This window comes from Procambarus clarkii, chromosome 90 (assembly GCF_040958095.1).
Source record: "Procambarus clarkii isolate CNS0578487 chromosome 90, FALCON_Pclarkii_2.0, whole genome shotgun sequence".
Lineage (NCBI taxonomy): Eukaryota > Metazoa > Arthropoda > Malacostraca > Decapoda > Cambaridae > Procambarus > Procambarus clarkii.
In genome coordinates this window covers 1,285,501-1,301,996 of record NC_091239.1, presented here as the reverse complement: position 1 = coordinate 1,301,996, position 16,496 = coordinate 1,285,501, and positions in this window count along the sequence as shown.

Here is a 16,496-nt window from a genome sequence, read left to right as displayed (position 1 = left end):
GTATTTCTGATGTTTCTCCTCGTGTTGTTCCTTCTTTGCCCCCGTGGAGGGTCCCTCTTCCGCGGTTTTGTACTTCCTTGACCCGTATCACTAAAGCTTTTACCCCTCCTACGGTTCTAAAACGCCTTTTCCTCGAGCACTTTTCTTCTCACTCCCGCTCCGTTTCTGTCTTCACCGATGGGTCTAAGTCAGCGGACGGTGTTGGCTACTCTGTTGTTTTTCCTGATCGCACTTATATGTGTCGCTTGCCTCCGGAGACTAGCATCTTTACAGCAGAACTTTATGCTATTCTCTATGCTCTTCATCTCCTGCTTTCTCGTTGTCAGTCTTCCTTTGTGGTTGTTGTTGACTCTCGTAGTGCCCTCATGGCTCTCGGGTCCTTTAATCCGGTTCATCCAGTAGTTGTCGAGATCCAGCATTGGCTGTTTCTCGTTCACAGTAAATTTAAGTCGGTTGAGTTTTGTTGGGTTCCCAGCCATATTGGTGTGTCTTTAAATGAGCGTGCGGATGCTGCCGCTAAGGAAGCTGTCCGCTCTTGTCCCATCTCTCGTAAAGGCATTCCGTATTCCGACTTTTACCCAGTTATCCATTCCTCAGTTCTTACCCGTTGGCAGGCTTCTTGGTTGTCTGTTACTGGTAACAAGCTACGTACTCTTAAATGTTGTGTTTCCTCGTGGCCGTCCTCCTTCCACCGTAACCGGCGGTGGGAAACAGCTCTGGCGAGGTTGCGTATTGGCCATACTCGCTTAACCCATGGTCACTTGATGGAGCGCCGCCCTGCTCCTTATTGTCCTAGTTGCGTTGTCCCTCTTACGGTCGTGCATGTCCTTCTTGAATGTCCTGACTTCCAGGACGAGCGTGTGTCTTGCTTTCCGACCGCCCCTCGCGGTCACCTGTCCCTCGATAGAATTCTTGGTGACTCGGATACTTTTGATATCGTTCGCCTTATGCGTTTTTGTTCTCGTATTGGCATCCTTGGTGATATTTAGCGCCCTCTGATTATTTTGCGTATTTGATGGTGCTACATAGCCTTCCCGGTTTGGTGCCTTCTTTTGATAATTACTTACTTACTTCATCAAGTCCCTGTTAATATGGGAAGACACAGTGTCTATGCTTAAGGCACAACTCTCCTAAACACGAGAGTCAAGTATACAACTTTAGAACACTTTCCCACCAGGAGACTCGAACCCTAGCCAGCACAGAAGCCTTCCAGCAACTGGCATAACAGGTACGCCTTAACCCTCTCCACCACCTGCTCAGACCCTTAAAAGAGATGGTAATTTCGGAGTATTTAAATTCCACAAAGATCTCCACCTCCCAAGAGCACTAGAGCAAGTGAGGGGTCATTTAGACGTTAATTTCATCAAGTCCCTGTTAATATGGGAAGACACAGTGTCTATGCTTAAGGCACAACTCTCCTAAACACGAGAGTAAAGTATACAACTTTAGAACACTTTCCCACCAGGAGACTCGAACCCTAGCCAGCACAGAAGCCTTCCAGCAACTGGCATAACAGGTACGCCTTAACCCTCTCCACCACCTGCTCAGACCCTTAAAAGAGATGGTAATTTCGGAGTATTTAAATACCACAAAGATCACCACCTCCCAAGAGCACTAGAGCAAGTGAGGGGTCATTTAGACGTTAATTTCATCAAGTCCCTGTTAATATGGGAAGACACAGTGTCTATGCTTAAGGCACAACTCTCCTAAACACGAGAGTCAAGTATACAACTTTAGAACACTTTCCCACCAGGAGACTCGAAGCCTAGCCAGCACAGAAGCCTTCCAGCAACTGGCATAACAGGTACGCCTTAACCCTCTCCACCACCTGCTCAGACCCTTAAAAGAGATGGTAATTTCGGAGTATTTAAATACCACAAAGATCACCACTTCCCAAGAGCACTAGAGCAAGTGAGGGGTCATTTAGACGTTAATTTCATCAAGTCCCTGTTAATATGGGAAGACACAGTGTCTATGCTTAAGGCACAACTCTCCTAAACACGAGAGTCAAGTATACAACTTTAGAACACTTTCCCACCAGGAGACTCGAACCCTAGCCAGCACAGAAGCCTTCCAGCAACTGGCATAACAGGTACGCCTTAACCCTCTCCACCACCTGCTCAGACCCTTAAAAGAGATGGTAATTTCGGAGTATTTAAATACCACAAAGATCACCACCTCCCAAGAGCACTAGAGCAAGTGAGGGGTCATTTAGACGTTAATTTCATCAAGTCCCTGTTAATATGGGAAGACACAGTGTCTATGCTTAAGGCACAACTCTCCTAAACACGAGAGTCAAGTATACAACTTTAGAACACTTTCCCACCAGGAGACTCGAACCCTAGCCAGCACAGAAGCCTTCCAGCAACTGGCATAACAGGTACGCCTTAACCCTCTCCACCACCTGCTCAGACCCTTAAAAGAGATGGTAATTTCGGAGTATTTAAATACCACAAAGATCACCACCTCCCAAGAGCACTAGAGCAAGTGAGGGGTCATTTAGACGTTAATTTCATCAAGTCCCTGTTAATATGGGAAGACACAGTGTCTATGCTTAAGGCACAACTCTCCTAAACACGAGAGTAAAGTATACAACTTTAGAACACTTTCCCACCAGGAGACTCGAACCCTAGCCAGCACAGAAGCCTTCCAGCAACTGGCATAACAGGTACGCCTTAACCCTCTCCACCACCTGCTCAGACCCTTAAAAGAGATGGTAATTTCGGAGTATTTAAATACCACAAAGATCACCACCTCCCAAGAGCACTAGAGCAAGTGAGGGGTCATTTAGACGTTAATTTCATCAAGTCCCTGTTAATATGGGAAGACACAGTGTCTATGCTTAAGGCACAACTCTCCTAAACACGAGAGTCAAGTATACAACTTTAGAACACTTTCCCACCAGGAGACTCGAAGCCTAGCCAGCACAGAAGCCTTCCAGCAACTGGCATAACAGGTACGCCTTAACCCTCTCCACCACCTGCTCAGACCCTTAAAAGAGATGGTAATTTCGGAGTATTTAAATACCACAAAGATCACCACCTCCCAAGAGCACTAGAGCAAGTGAGGGGTCATTTAGACGTTAATTTCATCAAGTCCCTGTTAATATGGGAAGACACAGTGTCTATGCTTAAGGCACAACTCTCCTAAACACGAGAGTCAAGTATACAACTTAGGGTTAAGGCGTTCCTGTTATGCCAGTTGCTAGAAGGCTTCTGTGCTGGCTAGGGTTCGAGTCTCCTGGTGGGAAAGTGTTCTAAAGTTGTATACTTGACTCTCGTGTTTAGGAGAGTTGTGCCTTAAGCATAGACACTGTGTCTTCCCATATTAACAGGGACTTGATGAAATTAACGTCTAAATGACCCCTCACTTGCTCTAGTGCTCTTGGGAGGTGGTGATCTTTGTGGTATTTAAATACTCCGAAATTACCATCTCTTTTAAGGGTCTGAGCAGGTGGTGGAGAGGGTTAAGGCGTACCTGTTATGCCAGTTGCTGGAAGGCTTCTGTGCTGGCTAGGGTTCGAGTCTCCTGGTGGGAAAGTGTTCTAAAGTTGTATACTTGACTCTCGTGTTTAGGAGAGTTGTGCCTTAAGCATAGACACTGTGTCTTCCCATATTAACAGGGACTTGATGAAATTAACGTCTAAATGACCCCTCACTTGCTCTAGTGCTCTTGGGAGGTGGTGATCTTTGTGGTATTTAAATACTCCGAAATTACCATCGGATATGCCCCAAGTGGGCATTTGAAGGCATAGACGACGTTAGTCTCTTTTAAAGCGTTCTGTTTTGTGTCTGGAGAGTTTCTCATGAGTAGGCTGGCCGTTTTTCTGGTTTTATAGTAAATCGTCAGTTGTATCCTCTGATTTTTGTCTGTAGGGATAACGTTTCTATTAACAATATCTTTCAGGACCCTTTCCTCCGTTTTATGAGCTGTGGAAAAGAAGTTCCTGTAAAATAGTCTAATAGGGGGTATAGGTGTTGTGTTAGTTGTCTCTTCAGAGGTTGCATGGCTTTTCACTTTCCTTCTTATGATGTCTTCGACGAAACCATTGGAGAAGCCGTTATTGACTAGGACCTGCCTTACCCTACAGAGTTCTTCGTCGACTTCCTTCCATTCTGAGCTGTGACTGAGAGCACGGTCGACATATGCGTTAACAACACTCCTCTTGTACCTGTCAGGGCAGTCGCTGTTGGCATTTAGGCACATTCCTATGTTTGTTTCCTTAGTGTAGACTGCAGTGTGGAAACCTCCGCCCTTTTCCATGACTGTTACATCTAGAAAGGGCAGCTTCCCATCCTTTTCCATCTCGTAAGTGAAACGCAGCACGGAACTCTGCTCAAATGCCTCCTTCAGCTCCTGCAGATGTCTGACATCAGGTACCTGTGTAAAAATGTCGTCAACATACCTGCAGTATATGGCCGGTTTCAAGTTCATGTCGACTAAGACTTTTTGCTCGATGGTACCCATGTAGAAGTTTGCAAACAGGACACCTAGGGAAGAACCCATGGCGACCCCATCTAATTGCTTATACATGTGCCCATCCGGGCTCAAGAAGGGTGCCTCTTTAGTACAAGCTTGGAGTAGTTTCCTCAGAATATTTTCTGGTATGTCAAAAGGAGTACAGGCTGGATCACGATACACTCTGTCGGCTATCATTCCGATTGTCTCGTCCACAGGTACGTTGGTAAACAGCGATTTTACGTCCAACGAGGCTCTTATCCCTGTGGCCCGTGTGCCCCGCAGTAAGTCAACAAATTCCTTTGGAGACTTCAGGCTGAAGGCGCAAGGAACATAAGGAGTCAGCAGGCCGTTGAGTCGCTTCGCCAGTCTGTACGTGGGTGTGGGTATCTGGCTAATGATTGGCCGAAGTGGGTTTCCAGGCTTGTGCGTCTTGACATTTCCATACGCATATCCAGGTTTATATTCCCCAATGATCTTTGGCAGGTGGAGTTCGGAAAGTAGAGTTGGAAATTCTGTTGGACGACATATTCGACCTCGAGACACAAAAGAAGGTCACTACCAAAGATACCTTACAAGCAGAACTTATTGCAGAAGGAGGAAAGAATCGAGGCAACTACAGAAGCACCATACTGTCCCCCGAGCTTAAATCGGCAGCTAAAAGCCTTCGTGAGAACAAGGAGATAGTTGTCAGGAGAGGTGACAAGTCGCCAATATATGTCATTCTTAAAAAAGACGAATATCTGGCGAAAATGAACATCATACTCTCTGACCAAACTAAGTTCCAAAGGGTAACGAAGGACACTACAGCCGAATTAAAAGCAAAAGTAAACAAACTGATCGAAACTGTGAACGCCAAGAAATCCGGACTCCACCTGCCAAAGATCATTGGGGAATATAAACCTGGATATGCGTATGGAAATGTCAAGACGCACAAGCCTGGAAACCCACTTCGGCCAATCATTAGCCAGATACCCACACCCACGTACAGACTGGCGAAGCGACTCAACGGCCTGCTGACTCCTTATGTTCCTTGCGCCTTCAGCCTGAAGTCTCCAAAGGAATTTGTTGACTTACTGCGGGGCACACGGGCCACAGGGATAAGAGCCTCGTTGGACGTAGAATCGCTGTTTACCAACGTACCTGTGGACGAGACAATCGGAATGATAGCCGACAGAGTGTATCGTGATCCAGCCTGTACTCCTCTTGACATACCAGAAAATATTCTGAGGAAACTACTCCAAGCTTGTACTAAAGAGGCACCCTTCTTGAGCCCGGATGGGCACATGTATAAGCAAGTAGATGGGGTCGCCATGGGTTCTCCCCTAGGTGTCCTGTTTGCAAACTTCTACATGGGTACCATCGAGCAAAAAGTCTTAGTCGACATGCACTTGAACCCGGCCATATACTGCAGGTATGTTGACGACATTTTTACACAGGTACCTGATGTCAGACATCTGCAGGAGCTGAAGGAGGCATTTGAGCAGAGTTCCGTGCTGCGTTTCACTTACGAGATGGAAAAGGATGGGAAGCTGCCCTTTCTAGATGTAACAGTCATGGAAAAGGGCGGAGGTTTCCACACTGCAGTCTACACTAAGGAAACAAACATAGGAATGTGCCTAAATGCCAACAGCGACTGCCCTGACAGGTACAAGAGGAGTGTTGTTAACGCATATGTCGACCGTGCTCTCAGCCACAGCTCAGAATGGAAGCAAGTCGACGAAGAACTCTGTAGGGTAAGGCAGGTCCTAGTCAATAACGGCTTCTCCAATGGTTTCGTCGAAGACATCATAAGAAGGAAAGTGAAAAGCCATGCAACCTCTGAAGAGACAACTAACACAACACCTATACACCCTATTAGACTATTTTACAGGAACTTCTTTTCCACAGCTCATAAAACGGAGGAAAGGGTCCTGAAAGATATTGTTAATAGAAACGTTATCCCTACAGACAAAAATCAGAGGATACAACTGACGATTTACTATAAAACCAGAAAAACGGCCAGCCTACTCATGAGAAACTCTCCAGACACAAAACAGAACGCTTTAAAAGAGACTAACGTCGTCTATGCCTTCAAATGCCCACTTGGGGACTGTAAGCTCCAAAAAACCCAGTATATAGGCAAGACAACATCTCTTTCTAGGCGTTTAACGATGCATAAGCAACAGGGCTCCATTAAGGAACATATAATCTCTTCCCACAACCAAACCATCGCCAGAGAAATCCTAGTAAACAACACAGAAATCATCGATAGATACAGCGATAGCAGGCGGCTTGACGTTTGCGAGGCACTACACATCAAGAAGTCAACACCAGCAATCAACAGCCAATTATTGCACAACTATATTCTACCCACCTCAAGACTCCGCTCCAATATAGAAGCATCAAGAAATATGGACCAATAGGCTTTCTACAAACACTTCTATTCAATACCCATTGTTTGTGTTCTGTCTTGTGTTGATACTTTTAATACCCTATTAATATCCCCTCTTGTTCTGTCTTGTGTTAATGCCACATCACCCCTCCCACCTCACTCAAATGTAGATATAAAATCGGAGATACGTAAGTTCTATTCAGTTGTGTATTTGTGAACTAAAGTCTTTGAAAATGTAATAAGTTTTACGAAACGCGCCCGTGTCGCGTCAGACTAGAAATAAAAATGAATTTTGGAGAATTAATTTTTGATTTACCTCCAACAGTGAAGCGTAATGTACGAAAGATTGAGAAAATTCGTGTTAGAATTATTAATCTTACTTTTTCGGTCATATTTAATAATATATACATATATATATATATATATATATATATATATATATATATATATATATATATATATATATATATATATATATATATATATATATATATATATATATATGTCGTACCTAATAGCCAGAACGCACTTCTCAGCCTACTATTCAGGGCCCGATTTGCCTAATAAGCCAAGTTTTCATGAATTAATGTTTTTTCGTCTACCTAACCTACCTAACCTAACCTAACCTAGCTTTTTTTGGCTACCTAACCTAACCTTACCAATAAATATAGGTTAGGTTAGGTTAGGTAGGGTTGGTTAGGTTCGGTCATATATCTACGTTAATTTTAACTCCAATAAAAAAAAATTGACCTCATACATAGAGAAAAGGGTTGCTTTATCATTTTAAAAGAAAAAAATTATAGTAAATATATTAATTCAGGAAAACTTGGCTTATTAGGCAAATCGGGCCTTGAATAGTAGGCTGAGAAGTGAGTTCTGGCTATTAGGTACGACATATATATATATATATATATATATATATATATATATATATATATATATATATATATATATATATTGTTGGGGTTTCACTACTCTATCCTTACTCTGGGGTAAGCAATAGTTTTGCTCAAAGGTCACTCACCGTAGCCCTGCGGGTCTTCACTCGATCCTCACGGCGCCACTGCACGCCAGGAGAGTCTCCCAGTCAATCTCAACGGCCTCTGATTGAGAAGGAGTGGGAACACGACTCGTTCACTTGACTGTCATGTGCCCTCCCCAACAATCGGGCTCTACGGTTAACCACAAGGTCGCCAACTGGTGTTTTAGGTGGCCAGTAACACCTCAGTGGACTGGTGGAATTAGTGGTAGCCTTGGCAAGGTCACACTCAAAAGATCAGGAATCAGGCAGGTACTTATTGTTATCACTCTATGCTTTCAGTATAATATAGCCACAAGATCAATGGAGGAGATGATAAAAACACAATGGTAATTTTGTATTTTACTTAAAATGTATGAAAGATGTCACAAGGCGAAACAAAAATAAATAAATCAACTGATCCTGGCAGCGGCCGGTAGTTCCCACGAATAGTATGCACTCACTAAGTGGCAAGACCTCCCCTCCTCATCAAGTGTCAAGAACAGCTGATCGCCTGGCCCCCGCGCGAAAGCTTATTGCGTGTTTTCAGATTCACGCGCGCTGTTTCTTTAAGTTCTCCAATATTACTAGAAACTCGCACTCTCGATATCGGCACAATAGCACGTATCACTTGGTTACACTGTACTCAGGCTCAAACAGTCGTTTCTACAATGAATGCTACAACGCCTCACTGTAATGGTTTTACATTGTTCTTCATTCAACAATATATTATGAAATATTAACACTGGAGTTTTCAGTACTTTCTCTCGTGGGCGATAACGCAATAATTCACTGTACTCACAAATGATCAATCACTGAATGAACATAGACATATATATATTGTATATAAATCAAATATCAATACATGGAAAATAAATAGTTTCTGGGCACGTAGCCTAACTTCCAACTACTGGCATAATATTACATATATATTCATCACTATATGTTCTCATCAAGGTCTGTAGAAAGATATACAATACACAGTAAATTATCACTGGTTCCTGGTGCCTGTACACACCAACAATAAACATAAGTATTATAAGTACTCTTGATAGTACTGCACGGCAAACTGGTGCCTTACTGTGACACGGGTGAGACTTGCTCACGACATATAAAATCCTCAGGCTAGAAAATATAGCCGAATAATATAGCTAACTAAAGGGAAATGGGGAGGGAAACTAGAAACACCTACTTCAACCTATCCTCCGATGAGAGTCGAGATGTAGCTCCTGGTCCTCGTGACGGGAACGCCCCCACACGACACGTCGTCGTGTCCTACCAGAGCCTCTCGTCGTCCCACCGTTTAGCGCGTCGTCTCCGTGCACTCTTCACTGCAGGTCCGTCCTCCTTCTTGACTTCTTGAAGGGTTGGAGTCGGTCTCCTGGCCGTCGTCTTCTCCCATCAACGGCTGCCGCCTACGTCTCAGCAACAGTCGTCCGGATTCCCCAAATAGTCCTCTCCTTCCTCAGCTACCCAGTGGCTCTGTCCACCACTACGCTGTCACGAACTGGTGAACTGCCACAGACGTCACATACGTCACTGCACGGCTTCACTGCTTCTTGCACAGTACCTGACTGGAGCACTTGTTGCTCAAATAACCGTCGATTCCCTCTCTGGTTCAACACATGAACTAGGGAAGACCTCACAGAGTACTGGCAGACTTCAGGTGACGCGTAAATCCACGGGAGCAGGAAACAACTGTCAAACTGACAGGACCAATCGTCGCACGTCCGACCTCTTTGACGTGTCGTGTCTGACTGATAGCGCCAGCGCGTCGAGTTGCCCGGACCCCCTTCCTTCGTGACGTCACTTTCGCCACGGGAGGTTTTCATTGGCTCCCGGTGCCACATTGCTGTCGGTGACCAATCCGGTGCCACTGACGTCACACGGTGTTAGCGGGAAATCAGGGAGGCAAGCGCCATCTTGGCTCCCTAAAGGGCCTATACCACAGGCCAAAATATTACTATTTCACAAATTTCTCGGCTCTCCGAGAACACTCCACTCTCTCCCATATATCAAATTGTAGCCTGCAACGTAGAGAACGCTTGGGAAAAGTAGACATGACTCTTACTGCAAGCGTGGGAGAATTATAAGGGGGGGAACTCCGTCACAATATATATATATATATATATATATATATATATATATATATATATATATATATATATATATATATATATATATATATATATATATATATATATATATATATATATATATGGACCGAAATGTCATTGATTCTTCAATTTCTGAGCTGTGGTTTGGTCATCAATGAAGTTTATGCTAAGAATTGTAAGATTTGACGCAAATATATATTTTCTGGGTGAGCTCCGGAGTCTCTCTCTCTCTTTCTGTCTCTGTCTCTCTCTCTCTCTGTCTCTCTCTCTCTCTCTCTCTCTCTCTCTCTCTCTCTCTCTCTCTCTCTCTCTCTCTCTCTCTCTCTCTCTCTCTCTCTCTCTCTCTCTCTCTCTCTCTCTCTCTCTCTCTATATATATATATAAATATATATATATATATATATATATATATATATATATATATATATATATATAAATATATATATATATATATATATATATATATATATATATATATATATAAATATATATAGATATATATATATATTTATATATATATATATATATATATATATATATATATATATATATATATATATATATATATATATATATATATATATATATATATATTGTGACAATCTCTTTCAAGAGAGATTGAGCCTGCTCTTCCCTACATAATTACGTCAAAATACAAGATACTATATACAAGATACGTTCACCAAGTATCGCCAAACGTTTTGCCCAGAGAGCAAATCGTACCCAGCACACCTGGCCACCGCCGTAACCAGCTAACTGCTCATCCTCTGCCTGCCTGTTGCTGATTGGCTGGTGTCTCGTCGCACCTGCCCTCCGCCACCACCACAAGTCGACGTCTGGGCTGCAGTGCGCCAGTCTCTTCAGAATATCTCAGTGTTCCATGCAGTTGACATCTCTCGCTGGTAGACTAAGCCTTGGCTTTCGTGTATTAAGGGAGGTGGCAGCTCGAAGCCAGTATTCCAGCACTCATATTTTATTTTGCTATCACTGTAACTTACTTGTCTTAGCGTAACTTTTCATTTGCCAGTGATTATTCATGTTATTTGGTTTGTTGACTTGTCCTGCATATTTTTATGTGATTACCTTTATTCATGTCTTGTTTTTCTAGAGTAATTAAAATTTCATTGTTTATATACTTGTGTTTTGTGTGTCTTCCCATTACCTTACCACAGACGAAAGGACCAACTTTTCTCTCTTTTTTTGATTATGTGACGAGGCCCTGTCCCTAGCTTTTGAAACAGCCGAACACCAACGCTTTACCGTCACAATATATATATATATATATATATATATATATATATATATATGTCGTACCTAATAGCCAGAACGCACTTCTCGGCCTACTATGCAAGGCCTGATTTGCCTAATAAGCCAAGTTTTCCTGAATTAATATATTTTCTCTAATTTTTTTCTTATGAAATGATAAAGCTACCCATTTCATTATGTTTGAGGACAATTTTTTTTATTGGAGTTAAAATTAACGTAGATATATGACCGAACCTAACCAACCCTACCTAACCTAACCTAACCTATCTATAAAGGTTAGGTTAGGTTAGGTAGCGGAAAAAGTTAGGTTAGGTTAGGTTAGGTAGGTTAGGTAGTCGAAAAACAATTAATTCATGAAAACTTGGCTTATTAGGCAAATCGGACCTTGCATAGTAGGCTGAGAAGTGCGTTCTGGCTACTAGGTACGACATATATATATATATATATATATATATATATATATATATATATATATATATATATATATATATATATATATATATATATATGTATATATGTCGTACCTAGTAGCCAGAACTCACTTCTCAACCTACTATTCAAGGCCCGATTTGCCTAATAAGCCAAGTTTTCCTGAATTAATATATTTACTATAATTTTTTTCTTATGAAATGATAAAGCAACCCTTTTCTCTATGTATGAGGTCAATTTTTTTTATTGGAGTTAAAATTAACGTAGATATATGACCGAACCTAACCAACCCTACCTAACCTAACCTAACCTATATTTATAGGTAAGGTTAGGTTAGGTAGCCAAAGAAAGCTAGGTTAGGTTAGGTTAGGTAGGTTAGGTAGACGAAAAAACATTAATTCATGAAAACTTGGCTTATTAGGCAAATCGGGCCTTGAATAGTAGGCTGAGAAGTGCGTTCTGGCTATTAGGTACGACATATATATATATATATATATATATGTATATATATATATATATATATATATATATATATATATATATATATATATATATATATATATATATATATATATATATATATATGTATATATATATATATATATATATATATATATATATATATATATATATATATATATATATATATATATATATATATATATATATATATATATATGCAGTACTTTGTGCTGTACATCGCCATTTCCGGCCCCTCTACCCGTTCATACTATCGTGCTACAGTGGTGAGTCAAAACTGCTCTTTGCTGAACATGAAATCAAATCATGTGAAGATGTCCAGCAAGGTGATCCTCTTGCTCCCCTTTTTTTCTGCTTAGTCTTAAAAGAAATCACCGAAAGCTTGTCCAGCGAGTTCAACATCTGGTTTTTGGATGATGGCACTATAGCTGGCACCGTAGACCATCTCTTGGCAGATATCAAGAAAATAAGGGAGCAAGAAGTAAGCTTGGGTCTTGTCCTGAACCCTTCCATGTGTGAAGAAGTCTCTTTCAACCCAGACATCGTAGCTAGAATAAGATCTGCCTTGCCTGGAGCCCATGTCATTAGGGCCGAGAACAGCACCCTCCTTGGAGCACCCCTCGAGTCTAACGCCATTGAGGAGATCCTTGACAAGAAAATCGCAGACCTTAGGAGGATGGAAGACAGAATAGGTGACATCGATGCCCACGATGCTTTTTAACTCCTCACCAAATGCCTATCCCTTTCTAGGCTAACTACTTTCTGAGGTGCGCCCCATCTTATGACAGCCAAAAGCTTGAAAAGTATGACCTCTTACTAAAGACCATGCTGGAAAAAGTTGTTAACCTCTCCCTCAACGAATGCCAGTGGAAACAAGCCACTCTTCCTGTTAGGCTCGGTGGCTTGGGTGTCCGCACTGCTACCCAAATTGCTGTCCCAGCCTTCATGTCTTCCTCCTCAGCATCAGATGACCTGGTTAAGGAAATTCTACCTGACACCCTGAGTGATGTAGCGGGGATACAGGTCCCCCACTACACGGAATGCGACACGAAATGAGATGCCATGGCAGACCCAGCACTCAGACCAGCCATGCCGAAAGTGAAGAAACAATCCAGCTGGGACAGCCCCATTGTAGACAAAGAAGCCACCTCACAAGTCGCCTCAAGCCACAAAGAAGTCGCCTCACAGCTGTGCAGGCTCCCCATGCAGGGGACTTTCTTTTGGCAGTCCCTATGTCTGCGACAGGCACACGTCTTGATCAGCAGGAGCTCCGTATTGCATTCGCTCTCCGTCTTGCTGCCCCTATCCACACTGTTCATAGGTGTATTTGCGGCGTGGCAGATGCTGACGAATATGGATTGCATGGCCTGCACTGTGGAAAATCTGGTGGTTGGCATACTAAACACGACGAAGTCAATGACATCATTAAAAGAAGCCTTGCCTCTGCTTAATATCCAGCGGAGAGAGAGCCCCGCAACCTACTGAACCGTGACTCTGTTAGCTTTGCCGGCCGACCAGATGAAATCACACTGCGACCGTGGAAGGGTGGCAGACAGGTGGCATGGGACTATACTTGAGTATCCACCCTGACAACCACATACATCAACCTCTTTGCCGGCACAGCAGGAGCCGCGGCAACACGCAGAGAACGAGACAAGTCAGCCAAGTACAGGCAATTAGATCATCGGTACAACTTCGTTCCAATAGGGTCTGAGACCCGACGCCCATGGGGAGAGAGTGCAAGAAGGTTTCTTAAGGATTTTGGTTCCAAGCTCATTGACAACCTGTCCTCTTAAAAAGAACGTCGCTTTTGGCCGTTTGCCAGTATGGCCGAATTTTGACGTAATTTGAAAATGAAAAAAAATGAAAATAAATTTGGAATTCTTTTTTCAACAACAGTAAGTTAAGGGTCCTCTGATAGGTTAGGTGGGCAGGAAATTCTCATAAAGTTTCAAAACGTTATGAAAAACGTTAATTTAAAGTGTCCTCTTATAACCTCTGCGCGTACGCCGGACGACTCAAATAGAAAACGGAACAGAACGTCACTTTTGTGAGTCGATTTCATTTCAAATTACGTCCAAATTTGGCCATAGTGCGCATACGAGCGAAAAGTGACGTTATTTTTAAGAGGGCGGGTTGCATTGACACCACAAGAGACCCTAGAGCAGCAAGTTTTCTCTTTCAGCGCCTCAGTGTCGCGATCCAGAAGGGGAATGCTCGCTGCATCCTCGGTTCCTGCCCGGCGTCGGAGGAGTTCGAGGAAATCTACAGCCTCTAGGAAGCGAACTTTTTTTGTGTCCTCATAATGTTAATTTTTTGTATAAAATCAGATATGTAACTGTATAACCTTGCATAATAAAGTGTATATATATATATATATATATATATATATATATATATATATATATATATATATATATATATATATATATATATATATATATGTCGTACCTAGTAGCTAGAACGCACTTCTCAGCCTACTATGCAAGGCCCGATTTGCCTAATAAGCCAAGTTTTAGTGAATTAATATATTTTCTCTCCTTTTTTTCTGATGAAATGATAAAGCTCCCCATTTCATTATGTATGTGGTCAATTATTTTTTATTGGAGTTAAAATTAACGTAGATATATGTCCGAACCTAACCAACCCTACCTTTATTTATTTATTTATTTATATATATACAAGAAGGTACATTGGGTTTGTGAGAATACATTGGATAGTACAGTATTTACACTCTTGTAAAGACACTAGTACGCGCAGCGTTTCGGGCAGGTCCTTAATCTAACAGATAATTTTAAGTACGTAATTTCTATCAGAACTGATAAATGATAAAGATACATTGCAAGAAAAAAATGAGATGAGAGAGCTTAGTTAGTATATTAAAGCACATTGTTATATTAAAGCTCTGATTGATTACATTGACAGCTTGATTAGTAATTTAAACAAGATTAATAGACACCATACAGCAGATTGACAGCACATATAAGACAGCAATGATCACAATGGTAAAGATGTTCATATTGGGTACATAAAGATTGGAAGACTGGGTAGCAATAGATACAGATAATTAGGCATAGTAGGCATCCTTCAGTCTCGGGAGACTATGGAGTTGCGCCCTAGTTGTCAATTCTGGTGCAGCGTCTGGTGTGACTGATGAGGCCAATCCGAGAGTGGCAGTCCTTCCAACACCGAGCACAAACGAAGTCCGATTCTGGTCTGTCTTCCTGGCTACCGGCTTTCCTTCTCTGTCTCTTTGCCTCCGATTCCTTGGCAAGTGACTCCTCGAACTTGGAGAGACCTCTTTGAACAGACTGCCTCCAGGCTGAACGGTCTGCAGCCAGTGTTTCCCATATAGCAAGATCGACGTCCATGGCTTTCAGGTCCCTCTTGCATACGTCTTTGTACCGTAGCTGGGGCTTGCCTGTTGGACGCTTTCCCTGCATCAGCTCTCTGTACAGGAGATCCTTGGGGATCCTGCCGTCGCCCATTCGCACAACGTGCCCGAGCCAGCGCATTCGTCTCTGTTTCAGCATTGTGTACATGCTGGTGATTCTTGCTCTCCCCAAGACGTTGTTTTTTGTCACCTTGTCCTGATAAGATAAACCTGATAAGATACAGAGATATGTCCTGATAAGATACAGATAAACAAGATTAATTATCACCATGCAGCAGATTGGCAGCACATATAAGAAGACAGCAATGATCACAATGGTAAAGATGTTCAAACTGGGAACATAAAGGTTGGGAGATTGGGTAGCATTACAGTGCAATTTTAAGACAAAAAGTGAAAAACTATGAAGATGAAATTAGGTACTTTTTAGTATTGATTTTGAATGATGTAAAAGTTGGACAGCTTTTCAATTCAATAGGGAGTGAGTTCCATAAACTGGGTCCCTTTATTTGCATAGAGTGTTTACACAGATTAAGTTTAACTCTGGGGATATCAAAGAGATATATATATTTCTGGTGTGGGGATAATGGGTCCTATTACATCTGTCCAGGAAGAGTTTCAGAGCAGGATTTGCATTTAAGAACAGGGTTTTGTAAATGTAGTTGACACAAGAGAATTTATGGAGTGAGATTATGTTTAGCATGTTTAGGGAGTTAAACAAGGGGGCTGAGTGTTGTCTGAAAGCAGAATTTGATATTATTCTGATAGCAGATTTTTGCTGGGTGATGATGGACTTGAGGTGGTTTGCAGTGGTTGAACCCCATGCACAGATACCATAGTTGAGATAGGGATAGGTTAGTGCATTATATAGAGAGATGAGAGCAGAGTTAGGTACATAATATCTGATTTTGGAGAGTATACCAACTGTTTTAGAGACTTTCTTAGTTGTGTTGTATGTGGGTA